The 20888-nt window shown below is 36.5% G+C and overlaps 1 pseudogene; it reads left to right on the plus strand.

Moving 5' to 3' along the window:
• Positions 1-18397: 18397 nt before the first annotated feature.
• LOC124102696 (protein NDRG3-like) lies at positions 18398-19977 on the plus strand (annotated as a pseudogene).
• The last annotated feature ends 911 nt before the right edge of the window (positions 19978-20888 follow it).

Consider the following 20888-nt stretch of genomic DNA (forward strand, 5'->3'; position numbering starts at 1 on the left):
TCTTCAGTTTCCTTTTTCTCCTGAGGGGCTGTAAGTTTCCACCTCCTTCATAGGGTATTTGTGGTGAAGATGGTTATCTTATTCTGCCTTTGGCTGCTATAACAGAAATCCTAATGCTGAGTATTCATACTCAACAGAAATGTATTGATTCCGTTCTGGAGGCTGAGAAGTCCAATATCAAAGTACCACATATGGAAAAAAACTTCTTGCTGTGTCACCTCATTGGTAGAAGGAAAGAAGGCAGGAGAGAGCAAGAGGGAGCAGAACTCACCTTGTTATAGCTTTTTTAATGCCCTTATATGGACAGGGCCCTAGAGTCCTGATCACCTCTTAAAGGTCCCACCTCTTAATACTGTTACAATGGCAACTAATTGTAAATATGAGTTTTGAAGGAGCAGATATTCAAACCCATTCAAATCAATAAATAAGTTTAGCAATAGACATGACAAGTTTAAAATGCCTCTAGGATTTTCAAATGGAGTTGTCTACACAAAGTCCAGAATTTAGAATGGAAAAGATTTATCATAGGTTTGAGTGTGGCATACCTACCCTTAATCATCCTTGCAGGGAAGAGTTTTCTGGTCCCAATTGATAATGGAGTCCTTAAAATGTCTTCATCACATTTTTATAACAAAAAGTATTGGTTAAAACCTCTACTTAAATCTCCTCTGTATGAATATCAGAAATAGAAATGAACAAATTATGCATTTAGCCAATATTTAGAGTTTTCTAAATTATATTACACCTTGCTTCTATTCTTACAATCCTTTCTGTTTTAAAATGAGTTTTCCATTAAAAAAGGTTTTAGCAAGAAGCATTATATTAATCAGTCTCTTCTATGCCTTTCTATAAGTCAAAATCTTCTCCCAAGTGACATTTCTATTTCTACTCACCCATCTCCTTCATGTCACTGAAAAAATTCTAGAACTTCCCTCTATTCCCTGAAGTTTTTCCTTATTAACTAAAAGCAATCTCTTTCTGAACATCCTTGATTTCACATATAAGTTAAATTTGTAAAAGTGTGCTTGAAAAAAATAAACACAGCTATTGCTGGTTGATTATATGAAACATTTCTTCACAATCTATATTATTTTTCTGTTTCAAAATAATATATTACCATACAATTAGTGGCTGGAAAGAACACCCATTTATTAGCTCATGGTTTCTCCAGGTCAGAACTCGGCATGTCTGAACTGGCTTTTCCAACTGGAGTCTCAAAGTGTTGGCTGGATCACATTCACTTCTGTAGTATGGGGCCCTCTTTCAAGCTCACACTGTTGACAAAATTCAGTTCCTTAACTAACTTCCACTATTATGCTGGCTATTGACCAGTAAAACAATCTTGGCATGGCTCCCTCCATATGCCCTTTTATGCTGAAAAATCAAATCATGAAATTCATCTCGAAAATAAGAGACCCAGAATAGCTAAAGCAATCCTTTAAAAGTAGCTTAAAAAGAAGCAGGAGAAGAAAGAGGTATGATAAATTCAATTGACATAACATCAAAGAAGTTAACGTACAGAGTCTCTCATATGGATGAAGTACTGAGAGACTCAAACGGATACGAGAGCATTGCTCTCATCTTTCAACCCTTCAGTTTTGTGTTGACCAATAAGCATTATTATTTTTAAAGAACTGTAGGTGAAGCGACAATCATTAGAGTCATTTTTCAGAAAAGCAGGGAGGTAAATGAACATTCGGTGAGAAAAAGAGGGTGTAACAAAGCCTGTTGGTAAAGAATGGGTTTCCAAAGACATAGTGGAAAAGTTCGACATGAAGGGAGTACTGAGAGGTTTTTATCTATTTATTTGTTTGTTTGTTTGTAATTGTAAATGGTCAGAATGCAAAAAATAAATAAATAAATAAATAAATAAAGCAATCCTTTAGTGAAGCAGGTGGCATCACTATACCAGACCTTAAACTATACTACAGAGCTATAGTAACAAAAACAGCATGGTAATGACACCAAAATAGACTAGGAGACCAATGGTACAGAATAGAGGACACAGAGACTAACCCACAAAATTACAATTATTTTATATTAGATAAAGTTGCCAAGAACATGCACTGGATAGCCTCTTCAACAAATGGTATGGGGATCACTGGAAATCCATATGCAACAAAATAAAATTAAACTCCTATCTCTCACCATGCACTAAACTCAACTGAAAATAAATCAAGGAACTAGGAATTAAACCAGAAGCTATGCGTCTAATAGAAGAAAAAGTAGGCCCTAATCTCCATCATGTGGGATTAGGCCCAGCCTTCCTTAATAAGACTCCTGTGGCGCAAGAATTAAAATCAAGAATCAATAAGTGGGATGGACTCAAACTGAAAAGTTTCTTCTCGGCAAAAGAAACAATCTGTGAGGTGAATAGAGAGCCTACATCTTGGGAGCAAATCTTTACCCTCACACATCAGATAGAGCACTAATCTCTAGGGTATATAAAGAACTCAAAAAGCTAAGCACCAAAAAACAAATAACCGAATCAATAAATGGGCCAAGGACCTGAAGAGACATTTCTCAGAAGATGACATACTATCAATCAACAAGTATATGAAAAGTGTTCATCATCACTAGCAATTAAAGAAATGCACATCAAAACTCTTAAGATTTCATCTTACTGGATAATCCAAGATAAACTTCCTATCTCAAGATCTTAAATTTAATTACATTGCAAAATGCCTTCTACTATGCAAAGGAACATATTCATTTTTCCCAGGGCGTAAGAGTATAATCTTTGGGAGTCATTACTCTTATCATATGGGGAGATCTCTTATCTAAGCCAAACCAATTACATCCTCCCTTTGAATAATCTGAATTTAGAAGATGGTACTTGAATGAAAGTATTACATAAATTAGACTGGTTTTCAAAGAGAGAAAAACAGGGAGCAGTGCTGCCCAGTAACCCTTAGAGGTTGATAGGGTTACCTCTGGGCCTTACAGGTATTGCACTCACAAGGCTCTTATGTCCTTGTGATACTTGAGTGCAGGTACCCAATCATGTGTCCCTTTCTCTTCCAATTGACTCATCTAAAATTCTAGAAGACAGGACAAGGATTAAGAGCAGAGTATTTGCCAGATGGCATTTGGAGTTTATCTGAAATGTTTTAGTAGTTCGTAGATCCATGTATTCACGAAGTAATAGAAGTTCATAAATGGGTACCAGGATTCTAAATTCATTTGAACCTTGGAAATAAGGTTGTGATGGCTAAAACTTCCTCAAGTGTTAATTCTTCCTCAAGTGTTAATTATAGAAGAGTAGTAAACATGAAAAGATCTAAAAAGAGTATAAGAGTATAAAAAGAAAATAATTATTCAAGATTCTTTGTCCATGTTTTTGATTTTATCTCTCTCTCAATTCCAACTCATTTTCTCAATAAATCTTAATAAAATATACTTCATTCTCAGTCAATGCTGTGGGTGTTGTGTGCAGCAGCAATGCCAGGGACAGTGAGCAGCAATGCTGTGACAACTGTGTGTCTGCTTCTCTGTTATGAGAAAAGGGAGCACCTTGGATAAAACATGATCCTTTGGCCCTTGGCTCTGCCTGTCCAACCTCATTTGTTCTTAACACACTGTATAGATCCAAAGTTGGAGCTTGGTGCTGACAAAAGGAAGAACTTCTGTATGATCTGAGTGAGTTTGAAGGGTGAATATGAAGTTCAGGAACAAGAAGAGAGATTAAAGTTTGCATGCTGTGAAATACTTAAATTAATGAAATCAATATGTGACCTGAAATTGCCATATTACAAGTAAAGTCACAGGTTTGGTTGCTGGATCATTTGGTTTCATTTCAAAGTGATATTAACTGGGTATACATGGTGGTGTGGTGGACTCCAAATTATAATGGAGCAATATTTCTGCTTTGAAACTTCCTAGAATGTAGAGGACAGAAATTACATAATCACAGCAAGAAAAGTGCATAAAAGGGTTTCATATAGAACTAGATTATTGCCTGACAAGGTGATACACACCTGTAATCCCAGAACTTGGGAAGTTGAGGCAGGAGCATTCCAAATTTGAAGCCAGCCTTAGCAATTTAGAAAAGGCTGTAAGCAACACAGCAAGACAATGTCTCAAAAATTTTTAAAAATCACATAAGGACTGAAAATGCAAAAAAAAAATTAAAAACTAGATTATCTGTAAGTGTAATTGATAAAGTAATACAGAGTTAAAGAATGAATCTGTATTTATATTTTTAAGGTGGGAATAAAATATACTGTGCTGATTTTTAGCAGAAATTAATATGTCTAAGACAATATCTCAAAATACTTACCATTTTATCAAGATATTTCATCTCTGAGGATTTATCCAAAAAACAACAACAACAAAACATGCCTGAGGGTCTGGGGCTGGGGCTCAATGGCAGAGCACTTGCCTAGCATGTGTAAGGCACTGGGGTCAATCCTTAACACCACATAAAAATGAACAAACTAAATAAAGGCATGCTGTCCATCTATAACTACCATAAAATTTTTTTAAATGCCTGAGTGGGTAAATCTATGAAATAGAAATGTAGAAATGTCATAAATAAACAAAAAATTTTAAAAAGGAAATATCATAAATAATAAGCAAGCCAAATAATGTGTGGAAATTCTTATTACACATATTGTTACAACATTCAGAAAATCCCCACAGAGCTTTTATAAAAAGAAATATTGTCATACTAAAAATGTCAGCATAATTCTTATTACAAATGCAAACTAATACAATTTTGAAAATATATCATTATTAAAAAATATATTATGCTTCAACTTTATATGGATACCTACTTATGAGTAAAATATATACACATATATTCAATGCATTAAATATATTTTACTTAACTCCAAAATCCCTGCAGCTGTTTTAGGTACATTTTTTGGGCTAGAAGTTGATCACATAACAGTAACAATTCAAGTCATAGTTTCTGTGGTTTCTAAGATGATACAAAGGCACAGGAAGTTAGTTAAGATCAGGAAACAAGTGACTGTCAATTGGAGTTTTGTTCATTCATACCAGTTCAGTGGACTCCCAGAGTAAATTTTATGAAGACAAAATGGAAAGACAGCTTCCCAATGAGGTGGTAATTAGTGTTGTAGATGTCAAAGCAGATACAAGACACTTATTTTAAAAGCTGTACCACTGTTGCTGACATTAGTGCCACGTGCCACTCCTAGTTCCCCCTCTCTTTAAGAGGGGCCAGGAAGAGATTGGGACACTTCAAGATCACAGAGTAGAGATCCTGCATCTGAGAAATACATCTCAACCAAGCAACAGTGAATCTCCCCAACTCATAATCTAGCTCCATTGAGCCCTGACATTACTCCAACTCAAAGAATTAAGAAGACAAAATCCCCAAATCAATAAAAAAGGGCCCAAAGAGAAACAATCAGAGAGAAACCTCAGGTCCCACTCCTTGGCATCTACTCATATCAAAAACAGAGAGAAGTCCCAGAACAAAGAAGATAATTACACACAAAAGGACATATATAAAGAGGTAGAAGAATCCATCTCAATTGATGTTCAAACCCCAAACCTCTCAAAACATAAGGATATAGGCAAACAAATCTTCCCCCAAAATCCACAATATCCCAACAAAGGATCCCACTGAGAGTGATGTGGATTAAATCCCAGAGAAAGATTATTTTTAAAAAACTTTAAAATATTCAATGAACTAAAAGAAGATCTAAAGAAGGAATTTAGAGAGCAAATACAGGACATGAAAGACCATTTTAATAAAGAAATAGAAAGTGCAAATAAACCAACCAGAACTCCTAAAAGTGAAGGATAAGAACAGTCTCATTTGAAGGCATCAATAATGGACTAGATGTTGTAGAAAATAGAACTTCAGCCCTTGAAGACAGAACTTCAGGCATTGAAGACAGTCTATATGATTTTTCAAAAATTATTTTTTATTTGGTCCTTTTAAATACACATGACAATAGAATACATTTTGACATATTCTGCCTATATGGAGTATAAATATTCTAATTAAGATCCCATTATTGTGGCTGTACATGATGTGGAATTATACCAGTCTTATGAACATAGGAAATTTATGTCCAATTCATTCTACTGTCTTTCTATTCTCTTCCTCGTTCCCTTCCCTTCATTCCCTTTATATAATCCATTAGACTTCCATTCTTTCCCTCACTATCCTCTCTGGTTGTGGGTTAGCATCCACATATCAGAGAGAACATTAGACTATTCTTTTGGGGGGACTGGCTTATTTCACTTAGCATAATATTCCCCAGTTCCATCCATTTACTAGAAAATGCCATAGTTTCATTCTTCTTTATGACTAAGTAATTTTCCATCGTGTATATATACCACATAATTTTTAATCCATTCTTCTATTGAAGTGATTTAGATTGTTCCACAGCTTGGCTATTGTGAACTGAGCTGCTATAAACATTGATATGGCTGCATCACTGTAGTATGTTGATTTAAATTCATTTGGGTATATACCAAGGAATGGGATAACTGGGTCAAATGGTAGTTCCATTTCAAGTTTTCTAAGGAATCTCCATACTGATTTCCATAGTGGCTGGACCAATTTGCAGTCCCACCAGCAATGTATGAGTGGGCCTTTCCCCCCACATCCTCACCAACATTTATTGTTACTTGTATTCTGGATCATTGACATTCTGAGTGGAGTGAGATGAAATTGGCAAGTTTTAATTTGCATTTCTCTAACTGCTAGAGATGGTGAATATTTTTTCAATTACTTGTTAACCATTCATAGTCCTTCTTCTATAAAGTGAGTGATTGTTCTGTTCCTTTGCCCATTTCTTGAAAGGGCTATTTGTGGGGTTTTTTTTGGGGGGGGTAAATTTTTTGAGTTCTATGTATATCCTGGAGATTAATGCTCTATCTGAGATGGAAGTGATAAAAATTTTCCCCCATTCTGTGGGCTCTCTCTTCATGTTCTTGATCTTGTCCTTTGATATGAATAAATTTTATGGATTGATAAAATCTAATTTATTGATTTTGTGGGGGAGGGGGGTATCGAGGATTGAATTCAGTGGCACTCATTCATTAAGCCACATCCCCAGACCTATTTTGTATTTTATTAGAGACAGAGTCTCACTGAGTTGCTTAGTGCCTCACCTTTGCTGAGGCTGGCTTTGAACTTGAGATCCTCTTGTCTCAGCCTCCTGAGCCACTGGGATTACCAGCACATGCCCTGTGCCTAGCTACAAATAGAGTTCTTAAAGAGTTAAGAAGAAGAAATGAGGTGGTAGAAAAGGGTTTGTAGATTCAAGAGGTGAATCGAGCAAATGCAGAGGAGATATGGGATGTGTTTATAAAGGCAGAGAAGAAAACAATAGTAGTAAAACAATTAAAAAGAGTGAGAGACAGAGCACTACAGTTGGCTGTTAGCAAGAAAAAAAGAGAAATAGAAACAAAGGAAGACAGAGCTGTGGAAGAGATAATAGAAAAATAATCCAAAATATAATAATCAAAAACTCTAACCCTCAAAAAACAGAGCATGAAAAAATAGCTACCTTCAAGAAACACTAAAAATGTAAATGCACAAATATGTATGTGTACAAATGTATAAATGTCCATCATGTATCTGTCAGTACACATTCAAAAACAAAACAGAAAAAAAAAACAACACAAAATAACAGAATAGTCAATGAGAGGATTTCCTGCTGTCCATGCCAAACTGCCTTTTTGTTTCTCAGCTTCCCTTCACAATGGGGTGGTGTGAGGAGCTGTGGAAGATGCTTTCAGCTTCACTTCCTGGGTATTGTCGCCCCTGGGTCCTCGGAAATGAGTTTCTACAAATGAACCTCCCAGGGACAGGGATTTGGTCTCCTATTGCCCCAGGTGTTTTATTGCATGGGGAGTTTCAGGCATCAATGAACCAATGCACTTCTAGGACTGTACCCCACAAGGCTCCCAAGAGCACCACATGTGGGAAGAGGGAGTCAGTCCTTCCCCTGTTGTGTTGTTGAGGGATAACACCCTTGTGGTCTCTCAAGAACTGTTTCCAGCACTGTGCTCAGTGACTCTGCCCTGTTCAGCTTCTCCTGCCACTTGCCCTGCACTCTGCCGTGTTTAAGGGAGTGGAAGAGCCGGACAGGCTTTCTCCAGCCTCTCTGATCTGCATTACCCTCAGGCAAAATGATCTCAGTGCCAGAAATTCTCCTGCTTTGCTAGGCTCATTTAGTTCTCACAGTTAGCCTCTGCTGGATTCCTGTATAAGTTTCAACCCAGAACCCCTGGATCTACGTTCCTGGTAGGAGTTGACACCACTGTCTCGTGGAGCTGTTACATGTCTCCAGCTTGGACTCCCTGTGATGGCTGGCAGACCATGACTTTCATGCACTTGTTGAATGAGCTCAGTAGCCTCCAGGGAAGGCTGACCCTGCTATCCTGGGATTCCCTACACCAAGTCTTTCCAGGCACTTATAGATCTTTCCCCATCTTTTGTATTGATTTCCCCCACTCCCGCCTGGAGCTCAGCTCCAGTTCTGTTCCTTAGCCTTGTCTGATGTACCCCAAATTTCCCAGTCTTCAAGGTTCTCTGTCCAATACTGAATATTGGTGGGGTGTTTTTTTTTTTTTCACTGACTTTAGAAAGGCATAGTTTCCTCACTGTTTAAATCCCAAGTCATGGAGAGAAAAGCCACTTCCTGAAAACCCACCATCTTGCCTCCTTCCGGCTCTGTGATCTAGAATACACAGAAGGCAGTAAAAGTTATAGAACTCGATCAGAATATTCGAGAACTCTGGGAAAACTTTAAAAAACCAAAACTGAGAATCACTGGGGTAGAACACAACCTGGACATAAAAACTAAAGACATAAAGAACATTTCCTTTTTTCTTTTTTATTTGTTCTTTTTAGATATACATGATAATCAAGTGTGTTTTGACATATTATACAAACTAATTATAACTAGGATCAAATTCTTGTGGTTGTACATGATGTGGAGTTTCACTGGTCAGGTACTCATACATGAACATAGGAAAGTTAGGTCAAATTCATTTCTACTGTCTTTCCTATTTCCATTCCATCTCTTCCCTTCATTCCCTTTCTGTGGGGAGCCACCCCTGAGTTATTTGAGCATCTTCACTCAGCCTTGGAGCCAAGCATATTTTGGTTTGGCATTGCAAGGTATTTTGTGGCTTCTCCCACCTAATGGATCACACAAGGCCCGTGACCCCCATCTTTCATCGGCTAGGAAGACAGATCCAGCTCCGAAATTGGGATGTCCCGTTGGGAACTGGACAGCCCACTTCCTACCTGAATTAGCTAATAACATTCTGTAGAAAGCCTTTGAAGTTCCCTCATTTAAATAAAGCAAATGCTCTCTTTCCAGTGTGGAAGCTTGACCCTTAAGGTCAGAGAGATGTCTTTAAAACTATTTTCTGGTCGAGTGATTTTTCACTGTATTTCTCAGCCAGCCCACTCCACGCAGGGGAACCCAGCTTCTGATGCCTGCGCAGGCCATGGGCAAGAACTTTATCTAATTCAATGAATTTCTATTCTTCCCTCCTCCACCCTTATTGTGTATTAGCCTCCACATAACAGAACATTTCATTTTTGTTTGGGGGGACTGGCTTTTTCACTTAGCATAAGTGTCTCCAGTTCCATCCATTTGCCAGAAAATGTCATAATTTAATTCTTATTTATGGCTGAATAATAGTCCATAGTGTATATTTACCACATTTTTAATCTGTTGAAGGGCATCTAGGCTGGTTCAATAGCTTAGCTATTGTGAATTGAGCTGCTATAAACATTGATGTGGCTATGTCACTGTAGCATGCTGTTTTTAAATCCTTTGGATATATACCAAGGAATAGGATAACTTGGTCAAATGGTGGTCCCATTCCAAGTTTTCTGAAGAATCTCCATACTGCTTTCCACATTGGTGCACCAATTTTCAGTCCCACCAGCAATGTATGAGTGTATCTTTCTCCCCACATCCTCACCAACATTTATTGTTACTTGTATTCTTGATAATTGCCTGGAGTAGATAAAATCTTGGTGCAGTTTTAATTTGCATTTCTCTAATTGCCAGAGATATTGGACATATTTTCATAGATTTGTTGACTATTTGTATTTCTTGTAAGAATTTTTTTCAATGAGAGAGTTACAGAAAACTCCTCCCATATTAGAAAAGAGGTAGAGGAGGCTTATAGGACCCCAAAGAGACACAGCCAAATGAGAAGCTCAAAAAGACATATCAAAATCAAAATGCCTAACATAGAAAACATGAAAAAAAATTAAATATTGAAAGCCACAGAAAGAAACATCAGTTCACATTTATAGGCAAAGCAATAAGGCTCATTTCTAATTTTTCTGCCTAGACCCTGAAATCAAGGAGGACCTGGAATGACATATTTCCTACCCTGAAAGAAAACAACTATCAGCCAAGATTAGTATACCCAGCAAAACTCAGTTTCTAATTTGAGAGGGAAATAAAAACATTCCACAACAAGAATAAAATAAAAGAATTCATGAGCACAAAACCAGCATTACAAAGAATACTCAAAGATAAACCTTGCACAGAGGAATTTAAAAACAATCCCCAAAGCCCACAAAGACAGGAAGTTCAGTAGAAGAATAATCCACTAAATGAGAATCAAGACAAAATTAAATGTAGAAAAAAAACAAAATTACAGGAAACCACAAACTCATTTCCATACTAATGCTGAATGTTAATGGTTTCAGCTCCCCAATTAAAAGATGTAGATTAGCATACTGGATCAAAAAACAAGATCCAAGCATATGCTGTTTACATGAGACTCATAGGCAAAGACACCCAGAGGCTAAAGGTAAAAGAACAGCAAATATAGTCCAGACATATGGTCCAAGAAAACAAGCAGGAGTATGTATTCTCATACCTGACAAAGTAGATTTCAAGCAAAAATTAGAAGAGACACAAAAGGCTATTACATCCCAATAAAGGGAAAAATTTAACAAGAAGATATAACCATATTAAACATTTATGCCCCAAATGTCAATGCAGCCAATCACATGGAAAAAATACTCCGTGATATTAAATACCACATAGACCCCAACACAATAACACTGGGGGATTTCAATACATCCTTATCACCAATATAAAGGTCATCAAAACAAAAAATCAACAAAGACATCTCCAACCTAAAGAGAACCATAGATCAAATGGACCTAACAGACATCTGCAGAATATTTTACCCCCAAACAGCTGAATTTACCTTCTTCTCAGCTATGAATGGAACTTTTTCCAAAATAGATCTTATTCTAGGCCACAAAGCAAACCTTAGCAAATATTTAAACATTGATATAATCCTACGTATCCTATAGTATCATAATGGAATAAAGCTAGAAATTAAAAGGAAAATAATAATAATAATAATAGAAATCCCATAAACACATTGAATAATACTCTCTTTTAAAAGAATGTATCAAAGAAGAAATGATAACATAAATTTAAAAATTCTTAGAAATGTAAGATAACAAAGACACAACATATCAAAATCTCTGGGACAGTATGAAAGCTGTTCTAAGAAGCAAATTTATAGCACTAAGTGCCTGCATTAAAAAAATTAGAGAAATCCCAAATAAGTAAGCTTATTTTCCATCTCAAAGCATTATAAAAAGAAGAACAATCCACTCCCCAAACCACTAGAAGACAGGATATAATTAATATCAGAGCTTAAATCAATAAAATTGAAAATAATACACAGAATCAATGTAACAAAGTGTTGGTTCTTTGAAAAGATAAATAAAATTGACAGACCCTTAGCCAAACTAACTAATACAAAGAGTGAGAAGAAGCAAATCAACAAGAACAGGGATGAAAAAGGAGATACCACAGACCCCTCTGAAATCCAGAGGATTATCAGATCTTATTTTGAAAATGTATACTCCAACCAATTGGAAAATCTAGAAGACATGCACAAATTTATAGACATATATAGACTGCCCAAATTGAATCAGGAAGAAATCCTGAACAATTCAATATCAAGTAATAAAATTGAAAATTAAAATCCTTCAAAAAAAATACCTGGACCCAATGGATTCTCAGCTGAATTCTACCAGATCTTTACAGAAGAACTAATGCTAGTCTTTCTCAAACTATTCCATGAAATTGAAGGTGAGGAAACATGCCCAAATACCTTTTATGAAGCTGCTATAACCCTGATACCAAAACCAGACCAAGACACAAATATAAGAAAAGAAAACTACAGACCAATATCTCTGACAAATATAGGTGCAAAAATTCTAAATAAAATATCACCAAACCACACCAAGAAGATAATATGCCATGATCAACTGGGTTTTATTCCAAGGATGTAAGTTTGGTTTAAAATACACAAATAAATAAACATGATTCAACACTGAAACAGAATTAAGAACAAAAATCACATGATTATCTCAATAGATGCAGAAAAAAACCTTTGGTAAAATTCAACATCCATTTATGTTAAAAATACTGGAGAATCTAGGGATTGAAGGAACTTACTTCAACACCATAAAGACCATTTATGACCAACCCAAAGCCAACATCATACTAAATGGAGAAAAACTAAAAGCATTTTCATTAAATTCAGTAACTAGAAAAGGTTGCCCACTCTTACAGCACTCCTGTTCAATAAAAACAGGAGTTCTCAAAACATTAGCCAGAGCAATCAGGCAACAAAAGAAAATCAAAAGGATTCAAATAGGAAAAGAAGAATATGTTCCTATATCTAGAAGATCAAAATAAACTCCACTGGAAGACTTATAAAGCCTGAAAACAAATTTATCAAAGTAGCAGGATATAGGATAAACACCCATAAATCAATAGCTTTCCTATACTCCAACACTGATTCAGTCCAGGAAGAAATTAAGAAAACCATCCATTCACAATAACCTTGAAAAAAACATTTAAAATACTTGAGAATTAATCTAATCTAACCAAGGAGGTAAAAGAGCTGAAGAGTGAAAATTGTAGAAACTGAAGAAAGAAATTGAAGAAGACCTTTGAAGATGGAAAGACCACCCATGTTCTTGAATAGGCAGAATCAATATCCTCAAAATGGCCATATTACTCAAAGCAACATACAGATTCAATGCAATCCCTATCAAAATACCAGTAACATTCTTCACAGAATTAGGAAAAAAAACCTAAATTAATTAATTCTTAAATTAATTTGGAAGAATAAGAGACTTGGGCTGGGGATGTGGCTCAAGCGGTAGCGCGCTCGCCTGGCATGCATGTGGCCCGGGTTCGATCCTCAGCACCACATACAAACAAAGATGTTGTGTCCACCGAAAACTAAAAAATAAATATTTTTTAAAAATTCTCTCTCTCTCTCTCTCTCTCTCTCTAAAAAAAAAAAAGAATAAGAGACTCAGAATAACCAAAGCAATACTAAGCAAGAAAAGTGAAGCAAGAAGCATCGTAATACATGATCTGAAATTATACTACATAGCTGTAGTAACAAAAACAGCATGGTATTGCCACCAAAATAGACATGAAGACCAATGAAATAGAGTTGAAGACACAGATACAAAGTTACAAACCTATAGCCCTTTGATATTTGACAAGGTGCCAAAAATATATCTTAGAAAAAAAAAACAGCCTTTTTAACAAATGGTGCTGGGAATGCTGAAGAGCTCTATGTAGAAAAATTAAATTTGACAGCTTTCACCCTGCACCAAACTCTAACAGAAATGGCTCAAAGACTTAGGAATTAGACCAGAAACCTTACAACTGCTAGAAGAAAACATAGAGTCAACATTCTATCATATGGGTACTGGCACAGACTTGCTTAACAAGATCCCCAAAGCATAAGAAATAAAACCAATGATCAATAAGTGGGATGCCATTGAACTAAAAAGCTTCTGCGCAACTAAGGAAATGATTAAGAGTGTGAAGAGAGCCTACAGAATAGGAGAAAATCTGGGCCCGCTACTTCTCCTATAGGGGATTAATATCCAGAATACACAAAGAGATCAAAAAATTTAACATGGAAAAAAAAGAACCCAATCAATAAATGGTGAAAAGAACTAAATGGAAACTTCTTAATAGAAGAAACACAAAAGGCTAATAAACATATGAAAAAAAAATGTTGAACATCTCTAGCAATCAGAGAAAGGCAAATCAGAACTACACTAAGATTTCATCTCACTGCACTCAGAATGGCAATGATCAAGAATACAATCATAAATGCTGGAGAGGTTGTGGGGAAGAAAGGAACACTTGTACATTGTTGGTGAGACTTCAGATTAGTACAACCACTCTGGAAAGCAGTGTGGAGTCTCCTCAAAAAACTAGGAATGGAACCACCGTTTGATCTAGCTATCCCATTCCTGGTTATTTCCCCCCAAATATTGAAAATTGGCATACTACAGCAACACAGACATGTCAATGTTTATAGCAGCACAATTCACAACAGCTAAATTATGGAATCAATCTCAATGCCCATCAAAACATGAATGGATTAAGAAATTGTAGTGTATATATACAATGGAGGTTCTACTCAGCCATTAAAAAGAATGAAATTATGGCATTTGCCAGTAAATGGATGGAAATGGACAATATCATGCTAAGTGAAATTAGCCAAACTCAGAAACTCGAAGGTTGAACGTTATCTTTCATATGTGGAAGCTAGAGTAAAATAAAGGAAAGAGGGATGAAAGAATAGGATTACATAAGAAAGCTATCAAATATAAATTGATAGACAAGGGAAAGGAAGTTTAGTAGATGAGAAGAAGGAGAAGGGGGGAGGAAAAGGGGAGATCATGAACTGAAATTGATTTCTATGCATGTATGAATATGTCAGAATGAACCCAACTACTATGTATAGCCAGAAAGCTCTAATGAATAAATAAAAAAATAAAAAGTTCTCGGGTATAATTCAGTAGTAGAATACCCCTGGGTTCAATTGCCAGTACCAAAAAAACCAAACAACGTTTTGTCATGTGTTCCAGAGGATATATGATTATTCTGTGATCTGCAGGTTCTTTAGGGTAAAGGCTTATAATGCATCATTTTTCATCCTGTAATTGCTATAGCAATTACCCATCAAAGCATAAGATTTCAGAGACTAAGTACAGCTACTGGCTTTGTTTGCATTTCTTAGTTCAATCCTATTCAAAATGGGTGAAAAATCCAGTGTGGTAGACACACTAAAGATATATAAACAATTCTCAAGTAACCTTTCAGAAATATTATTATATTTCTGCCTTGTGTAAAATCATTTAAAAAGCCAAACTGGCAAAAACTTAAAACTGAATTTGCTGAGATGGTTACTATGAAATATTACAACCCAAGTACTAACATTTTCATAGTATATTCTGTAGTTTCAATAATTTCTATCACTTTAGACTATGGCAGAATATTCTTTCTCCAAAGTAAAAATAAAGTCCCCTTCCAGTATGGTAAGAGGTGATAGCACTGTATCATAGCTCATCAAAAAGTTCAAATAGCTGGAACTTCTGCTTCCCTCAGGAACTGCAATATCAGAGCATAGCCTTTGCAATTTATATAAAATTCTTCGTAGCAAAAGAATGTTGCTTGATTGTTATATTGTCAAGATTCATTTCATATTTTCAGGCTTTTTTAAAGGTGAAGAATATTTTGTTTTAAGCAATAAACTAATAGAATGATTGATATTAGTGAAAACAATTCTTGAAAAAACAATATAAATGAACTTAAAAGGAAAAAAGCACAAATTAATACTATTGATGAAGGGAACACGTGAATAAATAAGAGCTAAATTTCCCCTGACTGTAGGGCACATAGATAGTATTAGTCTTTTAATACCCTCATATGTGTTTGCTGCACTTGGCTTTCACTCCTTCAAAAGATAATAGTATCATGGGCTTATTATGATTATTAAATTATTTCATTGACTAAAGTATATAGTGGCTAGCACATAGAAAGAGCTAAAAGAATGTTAGCTGTTGTCAATGTTGTTATTATTCTGTAACTTTTCTATAAGTCATTAAAGGACATCAGAGAATAGAAGGAAGGAATAGAACTTCAAACCAGGTAAAGCTCAGATCTGAGGGTTATCAGCTGTGTAATCATGGGAAAGTTGTTCATTCGCTCTGAGCCCCAGCTTTTTCAACTTTAAAGCAAGGCCTATGGTTATTTTTTTATTAATTCCAAAGTATATGATAGGAAATAACTGAAAATTATGTTATAAAAATGAATTCACAAAATTCATTTGGATTGAATGTTTCTTGGCATATTTGAGTGTATATCAATCTTGCTATAGAAAGGTTTGGCTGGTAGCAGCTTTGTGACAATGAAATAGGAATGGATATGAGCAAACATCAATTTAATTCAACACTGAAGTTCAAGACTAAAAATATCTAAGCAAACTTAATTTCTAAGAATATCTATTATTAAGCTGCCTGGGAAGAGATTCAAACCCAGTTTTCTTGGATAGAAGAAGAGAAAGAGAGAAGAAGCTACATGTGTTAGTTTTTGACTTGTATATTTCTGGACTCAGATCTAACCTAGAAAACCATCTCTATGTGTAGAACAGATAACAGGAAAAAGCGCACACGGTTCACGTTAGTTACATAAATAAAAAGCACCTCTAGAGTTCCATGGAGAGTGAGCTAAAAGAGGGCAGAGCAGTCACAGGAAGAGGAGGAGAGACCTGCAGTCACAGGAAGAGGAGGAGAAGAAAGAGCAGAGAAGCAAGGAAATGGGGAGAGATGTGGAATAGTAAGTGCTTATTGTTTGGCTGAAGGAAAATGTTGAGTGAGAAGGTTGCTATGGTTTGAATGTGGTTTGTTTCCCGGAACTCACATAGGGGTTTAATTCCCAAAGCTTTACATTAATGCTATTAATTGGGTGAAAACAATCCAACTAAGGTATTTCAAGGTAGGACTATTGGAAAGTGATTGTGGTAGATTAGATCATTAGCATGGAGTGTTGATGATTGAATCCTGGTGGCTTTATCAGAAGAAGGAGAAAGACCACACAAAGATATAAATGTTCCCTCTGTGAGGTGATATGGCACAGAGGGCCTTTACCAGATCCTACTCCGTGCTCCAGTGAACTCCAAAACCATGAGTTCACTGCCACTGTGTTGAAACATTATGCAAAGAAAAGACCACTGACTCCAATTTTAAACCAAATCAAAGCAAGCTTATATTGCATACACAAGAGAGCTGACCAGCAACTGCCTCACCAGAGGACAGCATCTGACCTAAGTGCTGGCGGGGGATGAGGGGGTGTTATAACAAAAATTACAAAGGCAGGTGTCTTGGGAACTTACAGCTGACAGGGTTCAGGCAAACATAATACAAAGGCAGATAGCAGGTTAATGATCTACAGGCTTAACATCAGAGTTAACGAGGAGCAGCTGGGATTTCAGGGAGGCTTGTTATCTGGTCAAGGAGAGTCCGGCATGTCTAAGTTCAAGGCATAGGGAAGGAATCCCAAGAAAGTTTTTTAAACATCAAATTATGGTCAGGCCGAATAGAAATCTATTTTACAGTAAAACAGATATGAACTTTTCATGACTTTGTGATGAGATGGCTCCCAATCTTAACATGGAATTAGTCAGGGTTCATCAACTAACTGCCCAGCAAGATGAGAGAGTATCATACTGCATATCAACAGTCTGCCCAGAGATCAAAATTCAGTATCCAAAATGGTTTCTACTGGATACGTATTGCTTTTACACCATCATAAAGTTGAAATAGCATGGGTGGAACCATCATGAGGCACGGACTGTCAGTGTTTAAGGAGTGGAATTCTACACAGAAACTTAAAATAACAAGCAATTGAGTTTTTGCAATAACAAATGAATCTCACAGACTTGCTATTGATAAAAAATAGAAACAAGGGTAAAAACTATGTCCTTATGTTTATAATGAAGTTCAAAAACAGGCAAAATTATCCCATAGCAATAAACGTCAAAGCAGTGTTTCCTTTTGAAGGTAAGACTGAGAGGGCATACAGGAGAGCCCTCTGAGGCACTGGAAATATTCTATATTATGATTTGGAAAAGAATTACATACATATATAAATAGGTAAAAACTCATTCAAGCTATATACTTAAGGTTTGCATTTTACTGCATATATATTCTTGTACATACATATATATATATATAAGTTTTTTGAAAAGCTCATATCCTTTGTTTAAGTAATTCACATCTATGAATCCACCTCATGAAATCATTCATCATGCAAAGAACCATTCTGTGTAAGGATTTTCATTTGTTATTTATGATATTTAAAAAACTGGAAAACCCCCCAAATAAAGTAAGAGTACATTTTATGAGGAAATCAATGTGAATGAAACACAAAAAGCCACTGAAAGTTAATGATGTGGGAAATACTAAGAATGTGGTTTTGGAATTTTAAAATGCAAAGCACAGGCTGCTTGCTGCTGCACAGACCTTCAGTGTTACTGATTTATTCTTGAGACTCCTCTGTTCTCATCTGTCCTCGTGGATGAGTTCTAGAATGTTCAATTCAGAGAGATCAAACCACTTCTAAATGATAAGAATGGTAAATAAAACTTCCAGGGCTTTGACTGTCATGAACCTAACCTAGAAACAACTTCTGGCATGGCCCATATCATTATAAGAGGTTTCCCAAAGGGAAACAGATCAGTCATCCTGATATGACATTAGGCTAAACTATAAATTCTGTTTCAACAAGTCCTTTAACTTTGAGGATATGTAAGAGATCTCCCAGAACTTTGCTGTCTGTCTTGTTGATGCCCCAGGCTAGCAAGAAGGTGCACCTTCTTTCTCAACAGCTTACCAGCATCCCATGATGGATGAGCTGGCTTAAATACTGCTTCCAGTTCTTTTTTCTTTTTTTTTTGTACTGAAATCATTTGTTTACTTTCACTATATTTGTACTTACTATCCCACAACCTGCAAATATTAAAGTTGTTTTTCATTTTAGTTTGTGTGTGTGTGTGTTGGGTGTGTGTGTGTTGGGTTTGTTGTTGTTTTGGCTACTTTTTATTGATTCTTTTTAGTTATACATAACATTAGGATTCATTTCAACAACACTATAAAAGCATGGAATAAAATTTGTTCTAATTCTGTTGCCAGTACTTCCCCTTTTCCCTCCCTCTTCCCTCTACTCTATTGGATCTTTTGGCTATTCACTTATAGGTTTTGGTTATTTATTTATTTATTAGTGTCTTGTGGATATACACAATGGTGAGAGTTACTGTGGTATATTCATATATGTGCATAGAAAAATTAGGCCAGATTCATTCCAATGTTCTTTTCCTATCTTACCTCTCCTCCCTCCCCTTAAGTCCCCTTTATCTACTCCACTGATCTTTCTTCAATTTTGTAAAACACCCCTCTCCCCAGCTTATTTTGGATTAGCTTCTACATATCAGAAAACATTTGACCTTAGACTTTTTTGGGACTTGCTGCCTCCTGTTCTCACACACTTAAATCTGAAAAACATCATTTAGATTGGAGCTGGAGCTGCAGCCTACATTCTGAGCAAGTTTGCACTCAGCCATCCTGACTTAGTGCAAGGCCTTGTGCTCATTAACATTGATGCATGTGTTAATCACTTTGTTTTATCATTTTGGGCAGGAGGAGTTGCAGGCCAAATGTACATTCATGTTGCCCGATATATCAACCAAGAAAACCTTCAGCTCTTCCTGGGTTCCTATAATGGACACAGAGACCCAGAGATCAAAAGACCCACACAAGGCCAAAATGATAACAGATGAAAAACATTAAAGTGTTCTACTTTACAAGTGATAGGAGACAATTCACCTGCTGTCAAGGATGTTGTCAAGGTTGAAAGCAATTCTCATCCCAAGCCAATAAGTACAAAGTTGCTAAAGCTGGCAGACTTGTGGGACTGCCCCATGTGGTTCAGGCTGGGAAGCTCACAGAGGCCTTCAAGTACTTTTTGCAGGGAATGGACTCCAGACCATCTACTAGCATGACCCGGCTCACCTAATACTGATTCTACTGAACCTGGAGGGAGCTCTGGAGAAAGTCCCTTCAGCCAGTGTGTCAGGAGCAATCAGAGCTCAAGAATTCCATGAGTCCCTATTGCAAGGCTGCCAGCACGTTGCAGCAATTTCTCCTGCCCAGGAGGGAATAAGCCACCTGAGAAAATAGAGTCTGAAATAATTAGTGAAAAAATAAAAGACAAAGTCGGAAAAAATAGTTTTAAATACAGAGCTCCTGATAGGTCCAGCCCACACAGGAAGCTGAACAATTAAAAAATGGCTCCAGTGGTTTATTTAAGGAGTACATCAAAAGCAGGGATAAGATTTCATGGGTGGAGTCTTGCTTCATGATGTCTTGCAGTCAACAGATTGGTTGGCATCTTGGCAGTCTACACCCATCTCAAAGAGGCTGTGGGATATATGGCTGCAGCAGGTCACCCCATCTCCATTGCTGTGTGGGACCTTTCCTGGCAGAGCTGAATAGAAATTTACATGTATCTCAGAGGTCTTACCCAGCAGGATTGCCACTGAAGTTCCCAAATACCAGATTTTCCTATTCAATGGGCTTACATGCTGATTTGGTTCACATATAATCCATGGATGGTTCTCCACAAGTTCCTATGCTCTAGACATACATGAGAACATGAAGTTGTATTGACCATGCAAGTCTACCCATCTTCAGATGGCACTCCATAATATACCATTTTATCCCATAAACTAGCCTTCTTTGTCTTTAACTCATATATGGCCATGAACCTCTCTCTAATAGCCTGGATTTATGTCTCTCTGCCCATCTACCCCTTTGTTTTAATCTACCAAGAACCACACTCATCCCATTATTGTAACTTTCCAACATCTTTAGCTGATCCATTCTCCATATCTTCTCTTACCAGTTTTTCTCCTATGTTCCCCTATGTATTTGATAAGCTTCTTTGATCCCAACTCCATGTATGAGCAAGCACATGTGTCCATGTTTGTGTGTACAGAGTTCTGTGATTTTAGAC

Source organism: Marmota monax, unplaced genomic scaffold (genome assembly GCF_021218885.2).
Source record: "Marmota monax isolate L192 unplaced genomic scaffold, Marmota_monax_Labrador192_F-V1.1 WCK01_AAM20220418_F8-fsc00002, whole genome shotgun sequence".
Taxonomy (NCBI): Eukaryota; Metazoa; Chordata; class Mammalia; order Rodentia; family Sciuridae; genus Marmota; species Marmota monax.